This window comes from Euprymna scolopes, chromosome 19, assembly GCF_053919585.1.
Source record: "Euprymna scolopes isolate OS-2025 chromosome 19, ASM5391958v1, whole genome shotgun sequence".
Taxonomy (NCBI): domain Eukaryota; kingdom Metazoa; phylum Mollusca; class Cephalopoda; order Sepiida; family Sepiolidae; genus Euprymna; species Euprymna scolopes.
Window position 1 is genome coordinate 117,285,033 of NC_136500.1, and position 8,169 is coordinate 117,293,201.

Below are 8,169 nucleotides of genomic sequence, written 5' to 3' on the forward strand. Positions count from 1 at the left end.
ATTCGCTGCACGCCCTTTGGCGCTTGTGGAAAAGGCATGCTTCTAGTTCCGGATCCGTATTGAGGCGTTAATTAAGGCTGAAGGCGGTTACATTGAATAGATATCAGCTCTACTACATAATCAAGTTACCTGAATTGATTTTTTTTTTCAATAAAAGTTTTAGAATAAAGATGTAGTGTTGTTTTATTTAGGGTGACACTTTTATCGTTCAACACTGTATATAATGCGTATATTGTTGTTAATCCGTGAACTTATTCAAGATGTCCATACGCAATCGCCTAAAAAGTAGAATCATATTGAGTGGACGGCATTGGCGAGAGCATTAATACTACTAAAATATGATTGGGATATGAATATTTTTATGTCATTTGGATCAGTGGAGGAAGAGTTTGTTTTCATTTTTTTAGTGAGAATAATAAAAGTTATTTTTAACCTAACATTAATTTTAAAATTAAACTAGACTATTAAGGTATTATATTGGTCAATTAAAAAGAGTTATTGATTTTTTACAAGTGTATCTATTTGTATGTATGTATGTATGTATGTACATTCATATACATATACATACATACATTCGTCGCTGAGTTTATTTGTGAAAAAATGTATGAATTTGTTTATATCATCGTCAGTTACTATTCCAAAAGTGTTTGTCTCAACCAAACTTTTTATTTTAAAAAAATAAAAATAAAAATAAGCGTCTTTAATTTATGTCCGTTGGACTGTTTACATTTTGACTATTTGTCGCTGAGTTTATTTGTGAAAAAATGTGTGAATTTGTTTATATCATCGTCAGTTACTATTCCAAAAGTGTTTGTCTCAACCAAATTTTTTTTTATTTAAAAAAAAAAAGAAAAAAAAACAACAAAGCGGGAGACCAGTACCCGCATTAAGCTGGTCTGCAGTTTGACTTGTTGCTGGCTATCTTGCTCTTGCTTGTTGCTTGATGTAAACATTATGAACCAAGAGAGAGATTTAGCTGTGGTACAAAGCTAAAACTCTGTAACACCATCTTTGTATTTTTGTATAGATACTCCCTCAGGTATTTGTCTATTATAAAAAAAAAGAAAAAAAGTCCTGTGGCGATAAAAAAAGCTGTGACGTGTGTACGCCTGTAATGCTGGATGCATGTAACAACTATTCTGCCATCATTATATGTATGTATGTGTGTGTGTATGTTTATATGTGTATGTGTGTATATATTTATATATGTACATGTGAGTTTATATGTATTTATATCTATGTGTGTATATGTGTCTATGTGTATATATGTTTGTGTGTGTACATATATGCATTTATAAATGTTTGTATGCATGTATGTGTGTATATGCATGTATGTGTATGTATGCAGGTGTGTATGTATATGTATTTGTATGTGTGCATGTATGTGTGTATGTGTATTAATGCATATATATGGATGTGTATGTATATGTAGGTAAGTGTATGTATATATATGTGTACGTATATGTATATGTAAGTATATGTGTGTATGTATATGTGGATGTATATGTGAATGTGGGTATGTATATGTTTGTTTGTGTATTATGCATTGTGTATGTATATATATGAGCGTATGCTTATAGACATGTATGTATGTATGTATGTATGTATGTATGTATGCATGTATACATTTATATGTATGTATACCAATGACTGTCTTGTTTATGTTTGCATGTGTGTGTGTATGTATATGCATGTGTGCGTATTGTGTATTGTGTATGTACGGATGTATATATGTGTGTGCGTGTATATATATGTATGTATAACAATGACCGTCTTTAGTGTCATGTCTGCTTGAGCATGTGAATTCGCTGGCAGGACTATGTCTTTTTTCGGGCTCATGAATTTTCAGTATCTGAGGGAGTGGCATTCGTCTGACAAGACGTTGCAATCATCATGTATACATGTATGCATGCATGCATGTATGTATGTATGTATGTATGTATGTATGTAGTCTTACTTAGAAATTGAAATATGTTTTGTTAATTCATCTTTTGTTTTTAAATTGTTTGAAATAATTACGATTACACTATCGACAAAACTTTGATGTGTACTCAGAGACATAACGAATAAAACCGAACGTGTTTACAAAATATATGTACGCATATTAATTAATAAGGAAATAAATTTATACAACGCCTTTGAAAATTATTAAAGATAGTTTTTGGTAATTTATCCATTAGAAAATTTATTATATCACTTAAATTAAGTACTATTAATATTGAAAACGTATTTATGACGATTGGGCAATCAAATTACAACAGAACAACATCAAGCATTAATTAATTATACTCTATTAAAACTAATTATAAAAATAAGGTATACAAATGTCTGTGTTTAGGTCATTACTTGTTATTACATATAAAGTATTTCAAAATACTATTATCCATTATCGATCTTAATTAAAGTAATATGTTTTGATGATAATATAAATGCGATAAATGAACAAAAGCCTCTCGCATTATTTCTTTTTTTTATCAGGGAGAGTCGGCATTGCCCAGGGCCATAAAACAAAATTAAAGTTAAGTATTGTTGGTAATATTTGTATATTAAAATTTCCATCTTTCTCTCTTTCCAATTCTTCGGTTCTTCTCTCCAACTTCCTTTTCTAATCTGCCCAGCGCACTCCTCTCTCTTGTTTAAACGTGTTGTAAAGAAAACAAGGCCGATAGCCATTAGTCGCGTGCTCTCGTGTAATGAAAGAATGCATGAATGTAGGATTGACATGAAATTCTTAAAGATAAACTAAAATGACCGAAAAATGGGCTGAAATGACTTAAATAAATAAAAAGTAAATGACTTAGAATGACTTTAATGAACTTAAGGATGACTTGAATGCTTAAAAAATAACTGGAATCCTTCAAAAACAACTTGAATGATCTGGAGAATGACTTGAATGGCTTGAAACTGACTAGTTGTAAAGTGGGTGATCATTTTACATTAAATTAATACAGAAAAGTGATCCCCCACTTTATATCACAAAGTTACAAACATAACTTCAGCATGTAGTAAGAACAGATACTACACTTTGATCTTGGCCAAAAGGCCAAGAAAAGGGTATTTATTTGCTCTCCACCGAACAAATTAGGCACAAGGCCGATTTCTAATGTGAGGAGTGAAGGGGAAATGGGGACCAGATCCCCGGGGAGTAAAGGAGCTGGATAATGACAATTGGTATGAAGGGTTGCCCCTACATTGACCAAGGTCTTATATGTGGGGTCGCCCCCACATATGGTCTTTGCTTGCAGTATCTGCCGGAACAGGTACTACACTTTGAGATATCAAATCCTTTATTCATGTTAAAAATACATTGAAAATCAACAATGAACAAAAAACTTAGGCACAAGGCCAACTCAAAAGGGGGAATTGTGGAGGTCGTTGGTCATCCTTGTCACTCCAGAACTAAACAAAACCAAAAGTTTCCCCCAGCTAGTATCTTCTTTCACCATAATACCGCATTCACTCTTTCATACTGGGGGACGTCCTACTTAACTCCCAATTTTTAAAACATTTTATTGACATGTAAAAACAAAAAAAAGATAACAATAAAAATGGTACAATAATTCATTTGTGTCGAGGGCGGGGGGGGGGTGATTAGTAGGACCCTCCCAACCCCGTCTAGTTGATAGACTGCTCGTTCCACTAAGTTTGTAAAAGGAACCCTGCTTCTGCGGGTCAGTCTCTAAGTGGGGATGCCCTCTAGATGGGGATGAATGGAGAAAAGAAAATTTTGTGGGTAAGGAATGGGGGTTAGTTTGTATTTCTTTCTCTCCAAGATGGGTGGATTTTGAGGAGGGGGTGAAAACAAAAATTTCAATAAGAAAGGGGTGGGGATCTTGGAGGCTTCCTAATCGGGGAGGGATGGAACACACACTCAGCTAGCTGAGAGGCTACTTGCTTAATTTTACTTTTTGTTTCAATCAGGGACAATCAGGCGACTCCAAAAACCCGGAACTGCATTGTATGCTGTTGAGTGGAAGTGCATTTCGGGCCAATCGCCAAGTCAGAGAGAACTCCAAATTGTTCACATGACTCGAACCTGGCACCCAGCTCCATGCGGAGTGGATCTCACTCTGCTGCCAACCCAAACGCGCGCATAGCGGGTCGTCAGCGGCCCCCTTCACTAGATCCCTTTGGAGTTCCATACGGGTAGCAGTCACAAGGTCGCTGGTCCTTGGTAGTCGTTTTAGTGCGGCTCGGCACTCTTTCATGTAGGCAGATTCTCTCCGTGGCCTGCGACGGCTCCCGATAGAAGGGTCAAGAACGAGGTCGGGGAAGGTGGCAGTAACCAAGGGGTGCCATGGTTGGTCATCTTGCATGTAGTGGCTCAGGAAGGTCAGCCTCTCAGCGTCTCGATGACACTTCAAGCCCGGCATTCCCAATTCCCAAGCCTCCCTCACACGGGCGTTGAATACAGACCTGTCTGCTCACCCAGTATCTTCATCTGTCCCAAAGAAGCGAGGACAAGAGTTTAACAAGAGCTGTTAGGTGTTGTGCAGGCAGGGGAAGTATGCCAGTCGGTAAAGGATGAGAGGAAAGACGTAAGTGGCGCACGCCTCAGCTCTACCCTTTAAGGAAAGTTTCCTAGGAAGCCACAAATTGACTGCAACCTCCACCTTTGTACCTCCAACAATTTTTGTCAAGCTGGAGACCCGGTCCGAACCACACGCTGAGGATCTGAACTGGGCCATCCGTCCAGCTGAAGGGCACCAGAAGGTTGACGTTGCCACTCCAGGCGCCCAACTGCAGTCCTACCGACTTGCTGCGGTTTATCTTGGTCCCTGTAATTCTTTCGTACTGAGTGAGCGCCTCCGACACGATCTCGATGTCTCTGAAGCTCGACACAAAGACCGTAACATCATCGAACGTGGATACCTTGGCCACTGAGCCACTGGGTATTACAATTCCGTGCAGGGCCGAATTTGCCTCCCCACGTGTCAGCTTGCGGAGCAGGGGCTCCAAAGCCAGGACATAGAGCAGGAGCGACAGTGGACAACCCTGACGAACCGACCAAGAGATAACAAAGGGTTTCAAACACTTTCCATTGACTTGCACGATGGCTGTGGGCTGCCTATACATCACGGATATCCACTTGCAGCAGTCCGGTTTAAAATCGGCAGCCTCTAAGACAGATGCCAAGAAACGATGGTCGACCCTATAAAGCTTTGGACTGATCTAAGTTGATCAGTGCGGCTTCCGTTTCATCATCTATCCCTCCCTCTAAGATGGTGCGGATCAAGTGCAAGTTGTTCTGAATCGATCTCCCCTTCACAGCGTGGTTCTGTTCCGGTTCAACCAACTCGCCAATAACAACCTGTAGCCGATTCAACAGGACCTTGGCCAAAATCTTTAACTCTGTGTTTAGCAGAGTTATGGGCCTGTAATCGTCTAACTCTTCCCCACCATGCCCGTCACCTTTCCTCAGCAATGTGATCACTCCCTTGGTAACTTGACCCGGGATGGGTCCCTGAACAAACCAATGGTTGAACACATCTGTCAGAAGAGGCAGAAACATGGGCGACAGCCTCAAATACAGTTTGTATGGCAGACCATCGAGTCCCGGCGATCTGTCACAGTGAACCGTAAAAACCTCCCGCTCCGTCACCTGGCCCTCGCAACTAGCCACTTTAGCCGCCTCAAGGCGAGGAGAGTCAGCCAAATAGTTGCTAAACTCAAGGACCGGAAGATCGGGCTGCTGCGTAAAACGCTCCTAGAAATGTTCTCAAAACCCCTCCCAGATCTCCCAAGTCGATTCCAGGGTGCGTCCATCTGGATGTCTTACCTTTGCAATGTATTTGTCCGAGCCACGCCTAGAAATTTCATGACGCGCGTCAGTGTTGGAGTTGGCTGCTTCATTGCCTACCTTTCTAAGCCTAGCTCTAACTACTTGTCCTTCATAACACTCGCTATTCTCACACAGAAGGTCCTGCTTAGCTAGTTCCTGACTAACCCTATCACCCACCCCGTAGCCCGGGCTAGTTTCTGCTCTAGCTTCTTCTTCGTCTTGGCCTTATCTAGTGCGAGACGCTGGGCATACTTGACGGAGAAGGTTCTAATTTTGGCTTTTAGACCTACCCACCACTTACTCCCGGTAACCGCCCCCACTAGTGCTTTTTGAATTAATTCTATTAGCTTCTCTTGGAAGTCTTGTATCTCCAGAAGGGAGGTGTTTAACTTCCAATGAGCCACTAACTTAGGCCTATTTCCTAGCTTCAGCTGGGCCATAACTAGTTTATGGTCCGTCTGGCCTAGCCAAGTGAACGTGGGACAAGATAAGAAGTCTACTTTGCCTCTCCTAACTAAGTGTTTGGATAGGAGGAAACACTATTGGTCCACGTCCACATCTCCCGCCCCGGATGTTCAACCCGAAACCTGTCAACCAGACCACATCTAGCCATCAGATCAGCCAGGCTGGACTCGTACCTCTCTGATTCTCTAGCATCGCCTCCTACCTTATCTATCTTGGGGTTTAAGATGGCGTTCCAATCTCCCATTAGCACTACCCGCTTCCGACAATCTACAAACGCGTCAAGCTGACTGAAGAATGAGACCTTCTCACGAGCGGTTCTGGGCGTATGAACCGCGATCACCCGAAACACAGATCTTTTATGGCAAGATAGGCCACAACCAGCCTGCCCACCGCATCCCTATGAACAATGTCGACCGTCGCAGACAAGGTACATTTAACCAGCATGGAAACTCCCTTCCCCAGCGGGCTGCCATATGCTGAGAAAACCTCAAAATCTCGGGCCAGCACCTGACAGTCCACAGAGGAAACGAAATGTGTCTCTTGAATCGCAGCCACATCCACTCCCAGAGGTGAGCCGCCCGGCCCGATGATATCAAGCCCCTCGCATTCAAACTAGCCAAATTCAAAGCCATGGTACCTACCTTAGGGTGTGTCATACTCATCTCCGAAGTCAGCTGGGGAGAGGACGCCGACGTTATGCGCCATGCTCAAGGTGGTCAGGTTTTTCATATCCTGACCTTCTCTCGCAATGCCGCCGATGTCCAAAGGATAAATTAATTTCATGGCCCTGTAGAGTGACAGATGGACCAACACTGGGACGCTTCCCTTGCATTATTTTGACAGTTCGTCAAGACAAGGGTAATTTTTCTTCACCAGTTCGATTCCCGGAAACGCCTCTTCAGCAGCCTGCAGCCTTGTCCACAAGTTGATCTTGCAGGCCTCTGGAGTTCTGACAAAAGTTATTAGGAGCGGGGCGTCCAGGAAATTTGAGGGGATATTTACATCTTTCCCCTCTATCTGTTTGTAATCGAGCAGAGGTTTTAAGTTTTTCCTCTGCCGATGGAAAATGTCTGTTGCCACAGATAGAGGGTTCACATAACATAGTTCCTCGGGGGCAAGGGCTTTTAATTTGGTTGGTCTGCGAGAGGCAGAGGAGTCTCTCCCCTCCCTCTGTTCATTCTTTTCCTTTTCTTTTTGGGGTGGTGGCTCAGTTTGCATTGGTGTGGGGACGGGTGGTTGTGTGGTGTCTGGTGTTGGTGCGGTGTCTGGTGTTGGTGCAATGTCTGGTGTTGGTGTGGTGTCTGGTTTTGGTGTGGTGTCTGGTGTTGGTGCGGTGTCTGGTCTGGGGGTGGAAGTGGATTTTGTTGTTAGGGGTGGTGTATGTTCACAGGGAGTGGGGGCCACCTTTTCTCCCGTTTTCTTCTTTTGTTTTTCTTTTTTATTCTTTCGAATAAACCGTAGAGAGGTGAGGTTGAGTTCTTCTCCCTCTCACTTGCTGATTCATCCTCAGAGGAGCAGTCTTTTCTCCGCTTGATCCCCGTCTCAATTGGTGTGCGGACCGTTGGTTGTGTCTGCTCCTCTAGTTGCTGCTGTGGCTGTTTTTGTTGCTGCTGCTCTCGCTGGTGTCGTTACTGCTGCTGCTTCTGCTGCACTTGCTTCTTTTGCTGCTGCAGTAGTTGTTATTGCAACTGTTTCTGTCGCATCGGCTTTGGTGGCTGTTGTTGTTGCTGCATTTGCAGAGGCTACTGCCTCAATTTTTGTGCTGGTGGTGGGACGGTGGCGGAAGGGATTATGGGCTTCTGTTTTTGTCTCACTACCATGCTCCATTCCTGCCCCTTGGCCTCCTGAGTGGTTTGGGGTTTCCTTGCAGCTGGGGTTGGTGCCGCAGTTGCAGGGGTTGTTGCCGTCTGTTATGGTGTGGG

General features: G+C 42.7%; 1 protein-coding gene and 1 pseudogene across 2 annotated transcripts in view; one reads left to right on the forward strand and one right to left on the reverse strand.

Annotated features, from left to right (window-relative positions):
* The window catches only part of LOC145239898 (alpha-tectorin-like), a 425,326-nt gene that overhangs the window by 128,576 nt on the left and 288,581 nt on the right, over nt 1-8,169 (forward strand). The window lies entirely within an intron of this gene.
* On the reverse strand, nt 2,919-3,056 carry LOC145240474 (U2 spliceosomal RNA; annotated as a pseudogene).